Raw genomic sequence first — 12,328 nt, forward strand, 5'->3', positions numbered from 1 at the left:
GAGTGGTAATTGATGGTGCCAAACAAATAACAGTTGAATTGTCTGCATATTTTATAAGTGAAGCATGCTATGTGGTGGTATGGAGATTATTGGTAAATATGGAGAAAAGAAGTGGGCCTAATATTGAGCCTTGTGGTGCATCTGTGGTAGTTAGGGGTAAGGGGGGATAGTACACCTTGCCATTGGATGGATTTTTGTCTTTCAGACAGATGGCTTTTAAACCATGCTATAGTGGATGGGGCACAGGATAGGGAGGCCAGGGTGTTGAGTAGTAATGAATGTGAGACCATGTCAAATGCTTAGGAGAGGTTTAAAAATATTGCAGATATAAAGTTATTATTTCTCTGTTGGTTGACTAGATTGGTAAAAGAGAGCAGAGCAGTTGTGCTGTGGTGTTGCCTGAAACGGTGCTGTGTATGGGAGAGGAGATTGTGAGCTTAGGAAATGCACCACTTGAGAATGTATACATTTCTCGAGTATTTTAGATAAGGGAGCTAGAATGGCAATGGGGCGATAATTTGAGTATTCATAAAAATTTCCACCTTTATGAAGTGGAATAATAGATCATACCTTCCATAGTTGTGGGATGTAAGATTCTTGTATGGAACGGTTGACAAGAATAGAAATAGTGTAGGATAAGGACTGAGCAGCTATTTTTAGGAAGTTGGTTGTTTGTGGCAAGGGTGGCCGGTTTCAGTTTTAGGAGGAGTTTTTTTTTTTTAATTTTGGAAGTTGGTACGGATGAGAGAGAAAAATGTGGGATATTCTCAGGGCATTTATGTGTAGGGTTGTTTTTGGATAGCTGGGAGGATAAAGTTAGGATGGATTCAGTGATGTGGTGATTAAGTTGGGAGGCTATGTCCGTATTGTCCTTGGTAGAGTTTAGAGTGGGAGTGGTAGTTTTGCCTGGTTTTAGGAGAGAGTTGATAGTATGCCACAACTTTTGAGGATCTTTTGAGTGTCTATTTTGGAAATCAAGGAAGTAATTGTGTGTATATAGTTTGGTTTGTCTCTTGGCCTGATTTCTAAGTGATAGGTAGTTTTGTTTGGCTAGGCAAGCATTATCTTTCTTCCAGTTTTTCCAGGCTTTATCTCTAGATTTTAGTAGGGCTCTAGTTTTCCTACTTAGCATGGTGCATAGTTTGCCTTGGCTCTGATTTTCCTAATGGGTGCAACTCTGTCTAGGGCATTGATGAAAATACTGTTAAAGTATTCAACTGCCTGGTCTAAACCTAGGGTTTGCAGTGGTTTTCAGTTACTATGTTTTAGAATAATGTTGAATTCTTGTGTATTTAGTATATGATCATCTCTGACTTGTCAAAAAATGAGGGGTTTGGCTATGTTGGCACGTTTCCGTAGGAGGAGAGTGGGGAGATGGTCACTGAGACCATCTGGAAGGCAGCCTGTCTGGTAGTTTTGTTTGGGGGAGTTGACTAGAGTCCTGTCTAGAATAGATCGTTTATGGGGTTGTTTTGTCGACTCTAGTGGCTTCTTGGATAAATTGGGAAAAACTGGATAGATTAACATGGTTAGTGGGGTTGTTAGAGGTGCATTGATGTATCCCAGTAACACTGTGGGGATCAGATGGTTGGGGTATAGACTGAGGAGACATCTCTTTTTCCCTTCTGAAAGTATAGAAATCTTTCTCAAAACAAGAGCTTCTCTTATCCTCCCTGGCACAGGCCATGAATGTCCATGGTTGATTAGATAATCTGGGTGAGGAGGGGAGTATGCTGACCACTGATTTAAAGTGTGCATGGGTCACAAGCATTGTGAACTGTATGTTAGTTATCCTTGAATTGCGTTATAATGTGTAACAAGAAATTTCTGATGTCCATTTATATGATGGCCGGCTGACTGCTTCCCATCCTAACCTTTCAATTTGCATTCAGTAGTTTGTACAGGCTTCTTCCCCAACACATGATATCCTACTGTACAAAAAGTTGGTAGTACTATGACTTTATGAGAATAGATGGGCTTGCTTGTGTGGAGGTAATCGGGCCCTTATGTCAGGAGTTATCAGAGACATCCTGAAAAACAATAATTAAAAAAAAGGTAATTTTACAGCATGTATTATATCTGGAAACAGTAAAATGAGAAAAATGCATCTGAAATTGCAACATTGTTGTGCCGCCAACACTGTTTTTTTTTTTCTAAGTTTTACTTGATATGTGTGCTTGGTGGTGCTGCGGTAGTGTTGTTGCCTCACAGTAAGACGTTGTCCTGTTCGATTCTCAGCTAGAGCATCTTTTGTGTGGAGACATGCGTGAATGGGCGTACCTTCGTTGAAGGTTGTGCGTCAGGGCCGGCAACTTGGCACGTAAAAATCTACTGCCAATCATTAGCGGACCGGAGTTCCGCTGTGGCGACCCCTAACCGGGAAAAGCCGAAAGACACAACAACAACTTGATATGTGTGCTGAAATTATTTACACTCCTACTGATTCTGACATGGTCTGTTTCCTTCCATTAATGGAAGGACATAAAAAGCATTTTCATTTTCCATCATGTAGGCTTGTTAAATTGCAGTTTATGGTTTATAACACTTTTCTTCCAATGTTTTTGATTTCACAGTAAATCTCCAAAGATTCAAAGAAACTTTATTGTCATTTGAGAAACACAAGTGCTACCTAAAAGAAATTTTGAGTGTTATCTTTTTTACAGGAAAGAAACAAGCAGACAAGACATAATTGATATTAAAGAAAAAGCAATAAATGTAGTGCAAAAGTAAATGGTAGCTGACACACATGCTTGTACACTTTATCTACACTGGACAACACTGACTACTAGATGATTAATACATGGAAAGAAAAGTATACTATATACAGAGGTGCGACTGGGTGATATCGCACATAAGTGACTGGAATTGCACTAGTATGAGAATATATTAATTTTAGTGTGGAATAATAAGTAGAATTACTGTATTAAAAAAGAAAAGAATGAGAGCGTAATAATCTGTTATAGTTTTGATACATTCAGATTTATATCTACATTAATGAGTCTTATTGCAGTTAGATAAAAACTGTTCATGAATATGGAGGTCCTTCAACGGATACTCAATAACCTTCTACCAGATGCAAGTTTAGTGAACCAACCATACGCTGGATGAGGTGTCGCTTGGTATTTTGCAGGACCTCTTTTTACATCTCAGTTCAAAGAGCTCCTGTAAGGTAGGAAGACTAGTGCCCACAATCTTTTCTGCTGTTCTTATTATTCTTTGCAGCAGCTTCCTTTCGGCCATTGTGCTGTTACCAAACCATACAGTCCAGTTGCTGGTGATGATGCTCTCGATGGCTTCCCTGTAGAAGGTATTTAGAGCATCCGCCTTAGGAATTATAGTTGCTGGTGGGCTTTTTCTAATTAGCTGACTTGTGTTTGTACTGCAAGAAAGATCCTCCGATATGTGTATCCCCAGGAAGTTTGTAGTTTGGACTCTCCACTTCTTGATAGATAGGGACTGTGAACACAATTAAAAACCAGGCGATAAAATCCAACCAGGATTTATTGGTTGGATTTTATCGCCTGGTTTTCAATTGTGTTCACAGTCCCCACTGTGTGGGCTTTTGAGTTTTATATTGTGTTTTGGAGCCTCCAGTTCACTGTTGTTTCCTTTTAATAGGTTCATAGGTGTTTACTAGGCTAATGACCCCAAAGGCCTTTTTAAGCCTAGCCATGCATCCCAAATCTCTGACAAATTCTGATACCCTTGATAAGTGTAAACATGGGCCTGAAAGATGAACAATTTATAGGTTACCTGTGTCCATTAGAGACATAGGTGCCAAACCAGGGATGAAATTCCGGTCTCCCATTCAATTGTCCAAGTTGTACTTGAATTGGGTTAGGGAGGAACTCTGCTTCACATGGATGGGGGAGCCTGTTACATAGACTGGGTAGTCTCTGAGATACATACCTATCTCTCCAGCAGGTCCTATGTATATCACAGGCAAGGTTTAAGTCTTTAGAATGGGTAATTCTGGTGCTGTTTATTTTGTGGATATGCAAGAGGTCCATCAGAGTGGGATCTGACAATGTGCTGTATGCCAGGCATAGATCTCCCTTCAAAAGCCTGTAGGAGACAGAATGCAGGGATAGGGCCCTGAGGCAGTCTGCATATTACTTGCGCCCTGTATTCTTTTAGTGAGGAACCTCTATAGATGTTCCATTTGTTGCATATGCCTGGTTAGGTACATACCAAAGGGGGTATTGTACTCTATGATAGGTCTGATGAATGGCGAATACAGTGGAACAGTGACGTCCTTGGACTTAGATGTCATACCTTTATTTATAAGTTGCGCAACATAGAATGATTTCCTCACCACTGTAGACACATGATGATCAAAGGCTAGATTACTATCAGTGTGTGTCCCTAAGTCCCTGACTACTGGGTCAACTCTAAGGGGTGTATTGTCAATATGATGGTTACTAGGGATGCATGACTTCCAAAAGGATACTATTATGCATTTCTTGGCATTTAGTTTTAGTCTATGGCTATGACACCAGTTGTTTGTCTGTGTCAGCCCCTCCTGGAGAACATTTGTGTCAGTGTGAGTTTGTGACAGCTCCTAATTTGCAGTTATCTGCAAATATAGTCAGCCAGAGACCACTGACATTGACCTTGATGTCTGAGAAGTAAATGCTAAAAAGGAGCAATCCAAGGACTGAACCCTGAGGGACTCCGCTTGTGACTGGTCTCTCTCTGGAGGTGGACTCCCCAGTTCTAACTTCCTGAGTCCTGTCTAATGGTCAGTTTTTTCTGAAGTCAATAATTATTTCCTTTGTTTTATTGATGTTCAGGTCCAAATTGTTTTTATTGCAGCATTCAGTCAGGGAGTTGACCTCATTCCTATACCCAGTCTCATTGTCACCACTTATGAGTCCCACAACTGTGGTGTCATCTGCAAATTTGATGATGTGGCTGTTGCTAGCTTTCACAGAGCAGTCATGGGTAATTATTGTAAACAGCAGAGGACTCAGCACACAGTCCTGGGGTACTCCGGTGTTGATTGCAGTACTCCCTGAAGTGTTGTTACCAGCAAGAGGTCCTTTGTGGTCTTCCAGTCAGGAATTCAAGGATCCAGTTGCACAGCCTTTTATTTGTGCCAAGGTTGATTAGCTTTTCTATAAGTTGCACTGGAATCACAGTATTGAATTCTGAGCTGAAATCTATGAACAACAGCCTGGCGTAGTTGTTCTCTTCAAGATGCTTCAACGTGAAACTGCCACTGAAATGGCATCAGCAGTTGCTCTGTGTGCCAGTAGGCAAACTGCAGTGGGTCAAACGATTGGGGTAGTACTGTAGTCAAATGCCTTTTAACCAGTCTTTCGAAGCATTTCATTGCATTTGATGTAAGGGCCACCGGCCTGTAATCATTTAGGCAGGAGGGGGTTGGCTTTTTTGGGCAGTGGTATTATGTTGGTAACTTAGAAGCAAATGTTTTCCTGGACAAGTGAGGTATTGAAGATGGCCATCAGGACTATGCTGAGTTGGTCTACACAACCTTTCAATACTTTCTCTTTCTGGGGTTCACTTTCCTCAGCTGGTTCCTTACATCCACAGCACTGAAGTTGAGTACTGCCTCTTTTGGTCATTGAAAAGCTTTGCAGCCTCTAGGTTGTTTTCTGTTCAAACCTGCCATAAAATGTGTTTAGACTGTCCAGAAATTCAGTTCTATCATTGCACTGAGCTGGCTTGGTCTTTTAGTCAGTTAATTGTTGAATACCATGCCACAGGCTTCTTGAGTCTTTCCATATGCAGTTGCTGTGTTTATTAGTAAACCGCTTTGGTGTCTTAGTTTCTTTTTTTTTCTAAACTTGTCTCAGGTTTTAACTACTTGTTCTAATACAGTTGTAGCAACCCCACAAGACATTATGATGTACAGTTCAAGTGCTATGAGCTAGGCATAGCATCATGATTTTTGCAGTCAGATTTTGCCTAAGTCCTCCTAGATTTATTGATTGTCTTCTAAAAAATGGATATTTCGAAGGATGTGTAAGGCTGCATAAAGTATTAGAAAAATAAACTAAGCCTGTAAAGAATAAAATAAGAAAGTGCCCTTCTTTTGAGCACTCTTCTGTGATTTTTGTAAGTTAGTACTTTGATTTGTAAGAGGTATGCATTCTGAATTGCAAGATAATATGCATTCTCCAGGTTCACAAAGTTTGAGATCAAATTGGCAAACTGTCAGAATATCTGAAATTATCCATGTAAGGTGAAAGAACTGACCAACTATTGCATGGCATGCAGAATCTGCAATCATTCCCTTGAATTAGAGGCTAAATGGTAACCATTTGAAATGTCGGGACCCGCTAGATTAAGTCCTGAAATGCAGAGACTGAAGGGCCGGAAGAAATGACTCGCATATAGTAATTGTGAGATGCCATTTCTCAAAATATTCCCTTTTCTTTGAGGAATTGAGAACTCTGAGTTGGTATATATAAGTTTGGGGAGTGTAGGGGGCTTGCCCCCCTACATGAGGGATACAGAAGGTGGCTTGCCCCTGCCAAAAAAGAAGTTTTAAGGAGAATAGTGATTTTTTGAGAGTCACTCTTCTTCGGGTTTTCAGTCTTTTTTTTTGAATTGTCGGCACTCTTTATTTTGATGGCTGACATTTCAGTAGTGAGACTGCTAAACTGTTTGTTGAAGTTTTCTCTGCTACAACCTGGCAAAAGACTTCTCAGGTAGAGTAAGAATTGTTTTGCTTATGTAGCTGGAGCGTACTGTCCAATCCCTCATTTTGAAAATTTGAACCACTGCCCTCTGTGCTAGTCCATAGGTGCTTTTTGTACCTTACATACAGGGTATAGTGAAACATTAATCAAGACACCGCAAGAGTGGCCACCACCTAAAGCGTTTCTAGTCAAATCTCAGTTCCTTCTGTAACCTTGCCACAGTGGAACTGTTTAATTGCTGCACTTGCCTCATCTAGAAATGGACTTTTTCCAAAAGTTGTTTCTGTCAATGCCTCCTCAAAGAAGGACATGCCTTCTAGGATCATAGGCTGTCTAAAATGTTTTGTTCCTTTCCATTTTTAATAGTCTCCCTCAGCCGATAACAGAAAAGTTGCTTACTTCCCACTGCTGTGCTATAACTTGCCATTCTGCATGGCCTAGCCAAACTCCCAACACCAAGGCCCTTGCTTTGGATACTTCTGCAGTTGCTGCCCTGTTAGCATGCCAGTACCTTTAAGGATCCACATACCGCCCCTGTCATAGTATGGAAAGTCTTGTTCACTAACTTAGTAACTTTCTTTACTACCAGTGAATCCTGACAAATTCCATAAGCCCTGTTGCCCACCAAAGGGTTTTAAGGTTACTGCCTTAGGAAATAGTGGCCACTTGTTGGTCACACCTCCTTGCCATTAACTCATCTACAGAGGTCTTGAACAAAATATGTTCAGTCTGTAGATTAACAACCTCTGCCAGTATCTGGGAGAAGCTCCTCTTCAAAAGTGAGTTGAACCTTAATTCACATTGAAGCATTTGGCTGGCATTATCTAAACACCTTTACTACACATTTTAGTTTCCAAGCTACTGCCCCAGTTGTTAGACCCAACCAACCACCAAGAGGTGATCTGTGGATGAGTCAACACCTCCCTGGATCCAAGTACTCCGAAGATACAACAGATACAGCTGTTGGCTGTGTGTGCACAACAGCATAGAGATTGTTTTTCTGCAGCATGCATTTGCATTGACTTGACCTCTAACACTGACACTAGTTCAAGTGTTCAAAACACAGTCAGGGGCTTTTGAGTATTCCCGCACTCACTCTGTCTGTCCTTGAACGGTAGTTCCAAAAGAAGAAAACAAGACTGAGAAATGTGGTTCCAGGACCAATGTTGTCTGTAGAGGTTAGAGCAGCAATCTCTTGCTGATTCTTTTTAATCTTCTGTATATGCTGTGCCTCCTTTCCCAGCAGTGAGGTGATATTCCGTATTCCAACAACTAGTTTCCAGTGCAAGAGTCTAGTCAATTCTGATCTGTCTTTGTCATACCCGTTGCATGTCTGGCAATCCACCTGACCCACACCCTCTATATTTTCTACATTGCAGTGACTTCACACCAATTTTTTGAGCTCAGCTTGACTGTCCTACTTGGTCACTTGACCACTGTATTCTCATCTGGTTTATTAATTTTTTTAACCTGATTGTTGACAAGGTCATTGTACTCGATACAATTGTACCTTTTTAGGGGCAACCTGGAAGCAGTGTCTGGTTAAGTGATTTGCTCAGTCGCACAGTAGACAAATGAAAATGAAAGGAGTGAAACCCTGTACCCAGGGCACAGAAGCAGCTTGCTGACAGTCAGACATTAGCATGTATTTTCATGTGGTAAATGTTAAACTTATTTGTCATGCCACTCCAGAGCAGATATGAAAATTAGAATTAGTATTGCTAGAAAAATATGACTAAAGAATGTAAGTATGTGTATTATGTCAATTTACAGAGTCCTGAAGGTTGTAATAATTCATAAATACTCTTTCAGATTTGAGGTATCCATCTTAACGGTCTTCATTCCCTTTGAATATGTCCACCCTTTTCCCCGATTGTGGAGGCTCACGTTGATTGCAGCTCTGTGTCCCTTGTGGTTGAGTTATTACTATAACATTTATGTTTTGTTTTGGAATGCTCACACCCAAGTTGAGTGAATGAGAGTAGAGCTTAGGTCTGGCGATGTGGTGTCTGCCTGTTGCATTCACCTGCATTTGCACAGGACCAGTAGTATTGCTGATTGTGGCAGCATTCACATCTGAAGTATCTATGCATGTGTATTTGCTTAAAATCTATGGTTTACTCGCTATCACAATAACTTTTATGGGACACAGTTTTTGGTTGATGTTTCAGAATGGAACCATGTTCATGCATGCTTATTTCTATGACTCGTTTCTTGATATCTACCTAAAATAAAATGTATATTTGACTTGTTGGCAGTATTCAAGAGAAAGCTGCAGTAGTCTTGGGGAAGGGAAATACATTGTAATCTGTCCTGGAGCTCTAAGCAATTCTTTTAAAATATTTTATTATAAAGAAATAAAGCAAACTGCTTGAAACACAGCATGTTTCTTTTCACAGTCGTTTTAAAACGTGTACAGCCGTTGCTGATTCCAAACACAGTAGTGAAAAAATAGCACTTAAAATGTCATAGCTGAGAATGAAACTCAATCTCTTTCAACAGACCCATCTCCTGTGTAACATTTCTAATTTAGGATCATGTTTTTATTGTATTTCATCTAAAAATACATTTTTAGAAAATCCCCATTTCATATTTGATGTTATATTTGACTCGAATTTGATTATCATTCAAATTGCTATGATTTTAGAATTCCATTGCTGGTATTGCTACAATTTATGTGAACAGAATAAACAAGCTAGCACTGCTTACAGATTAAGCCCTTGTCAGGACCCATCATTGCTTAATGGAGTGGTGTCTGCTGTGTAGGAATAAATTTGTATATCACCATACACATGCCTGATGTATGTATTTTCAGCAAAGTAAAGGGGCATTAGAAAGTCTAGCTAGTCTACCTGTAGACATTTCTTTATAGGAACTGTACATGGGAAAGATGAATTTAGAAATAAAATGGTGACATAACAGAGCAAAGACTGAGTATTTAAGAGATTTCAGTTAATCGTAGAAAAGAGGTGTTATCCTATAAATAGTTTATACTGGATGAAATGTGAGGTGTAGGGGAGTATAAACTGGATGCTAAAAAGAAATTGATACAGGTATGTAGTTGGTTTGAAGAAAATATACTCTGAGGCACACCACGACCATAAAAGTTGATTTTTATTCCAGAAAAAATGACACCAAAAGGACCTGGTCAGTAAGCGCTTTCGCAAAAGTTTTTTTCTGGAATAAAAATCAACTTTTATGGTCGTGGTGTGCCTCAGAGTTTATTTTCTTCATCACTGCAGTACTTGTTTGAGGCAATTTGCTCTTGGTGTGGATTTCATTGTAATGTTGTTGGTGTGTTGAGTGGTCAGGTGATCAGCAGAACTGAAAATAAAATGTATTTCTCAGAAGCTGCAAGGTCCTTACAGTGTCTGTTGACAGAGTGGGTGTGAATACAATTGTTGTAACTTGCTTGCTATACTAAATTGTCTTGAGACCTCTCCATTCCTTATAGTTAAGGGAAGGAGTACAGCAGAAGCACTGGGATGTCACCTTTTATTAGGAGGAGGCATGACGAATGCACAGAAAAAGGGGAAGGCAGAAGTTTTGTGGGCTGGTTGTTTAGCTTAGGGTTTGAGTTCATCAACACATTTTCAACTTTACTTTTCTACCCAACAGAATAAGCTTTGTTGAAACAGTTTGCTTTGCAGGCCATATTCTGCCTTCCATGTGGAAGCTTTGTCATTACATTGCTTTCTTATCCTGTCACTCCTTTAGACTAAGCTAACAGTAGAGATTGGGAATTTGTCTTTGTTGGCCCTATAGTTGTGAAATAGCATTTCTTAATACATGCAACAAAAGCAAAGACCCACAGGCCAGCTTTTTGACTTTAAGAACTAACTGCAGTTATCTCAGGCAATACATACTTTAAATAGTATGGCATGGATGGTTTACCGAATTTTATCCTGTACTCTGGGATTTGATTGCATCAGCTTTGATATTTCTCATACAAGTGTCTTGGGTGTAAACAGATGCAAGTCAGATCCGTGGAAAAAACACACGTGTCAAATGGGCATACCTTGCAATTGTGCTTCTGCTGACTGCACTTCTGATAGTCATGGTACCACAGGGACCTTGATTATATATATATAACGCTATGTAGATGATGCATACACACTGCAGTTGTGTCGTCTGCATTAAACACAACTAATATGCTGGTAACATTGTAAATATTATGTAAAAGTCTTAAGTGTGCATGGGTAGGTGCTCATGTATACATTTGTTAATGACTGCAGCATGGTTGTTACTCTGTAAAATAATTACGCAAGTGTTTGCCACTCTTAGCATTGTAAATTATGTACCTGTGTTGTAACACTGTAAATATTTACTTCTTAAAGCATGTATGAATTTGTAATAACTGTAGGTTGTAATAATGTGTTTACCAAATATCTCTGGTTGTGTCTGAAATATGTATGTAATGACGTAGGTGTATTTGATAACAAGTAAGTATGTTGTTTATAACTGTATATTCTTGCTGTAACAGCAGTCTGGGGGTTGTTTAAAAAATAACCACTTGTGAGCAATGCAGTCATCCTTTTTACAAAGCGTAAGTAACAAATAAAATTATCCTTTGCACAACCTGCACAAAACTGCCCAAGCATAAAATGTACATAAATGTGCATTTTCTAAATTGATGCTTGTTGCATAAAGCTTCTCAACCTCAAAATGTGACCTTGCCACTGTACTTAGTTTGTATATATATACATTCTACCTTATTGTACCACCATTTCCAGTATTCTTTTACACAGTAACGGCTTCTCTGAGAACTTTTCCATTTCTGCCCATACTTATACCAGATATAAAATCTGATGTTTTATTTTTGACTGTTTCCTGTCTCTGTCCCTTATGCTCTTATAATCCCTGTTGTTTATTTGCAGACTGCAGCCAGGTTGGCTCCTAAGGGCTCACCCGTTTTCTAATTGTTGACCTGTACAAAATGATAAGCTCCTCTGAAGCAAAGCAGTTCACATAACCATTGTACTACTTACGCATGTCTAGGCTGATTTTTAGTTAGTAAAAATCTTGGATGGTCTAAAATAGTAACTACATCTTTGGACCATCACAGTGTGCCTATTTTTCATTCCATTAACCATGCACGTTTTGTAATTGGCGTTTTCAATTATCAGCAAATATAACCCTTAAGTTTTTTATTAATAGGGTCAGGTGTGAGTCTATATATGTCCTCTGGTGAATTATAAAGGGCCCATTCTGAATAGATGGACTTTGTGCCCAATGCCTTTTTGTATAAAAATCTGGTTACTAACCAATCCCAGGCCGCTTGGCCCCTGAATCAGAATTCAGTGGGTAAAAGTAGGTAATTGCCTTGGACTTGCTTTGTTAATGCAGTCTACTATGGACTAGGTAAGGGGGGGTTATAAAGTGCTTGCATCACAGCAAAACTAAAACTGTCCTATAGAATCTCACATCTTCTTCCCCTACAGCATGCAATTGCAGCCTTACATTCTAGCTCAAACACATATAAAATAAAAACTGCTATAAACAAATCTGCAGATTATTTGTTCTTGCGCAATCCCATATTTGTCCCTGCCAGCTTCTATAGCAGTGTAACTGGCTACCTATAAATGAGATGGACACATTTCTTCTTAACTATTAAATCTACAAAATTTTACAAATGGGAAACTGCCCCACCTTGAAAACAA

The 12,328-nt window shown here is 39.5% G+C and overlaps 1 protein-coding gene across 6 annotated transcripts in view; it reads left to right on the plus strand.

The window, feature by feature from the left end:
* Nucleotides 1–12,328, plus strand: part of PLCH1 (phospholipase C eta 1) — a 3,453,772-nt gene that overhangs the window by 1,361,291 nt on the left and 2,080,153 nt on the right. The gene's annotated exons all lie outside the window — the stretch shown is intronic.

This window comes from Protopterus annectens, chromosome 4.part1, assembly GCF_019279795.1.
Source record: "Protopterus annectens isolate FY-2018-M chromosome 4.part1, PAN1.0, whole genome shotgun sequence".
In the NCBI taxonomy this organism is placed as follows: domain Eukaryota; kingdom Metazoa; phylum Chordata; order Ceratodontiformes; family Protopteridae; genus Protopterus; species Protopterus annectens.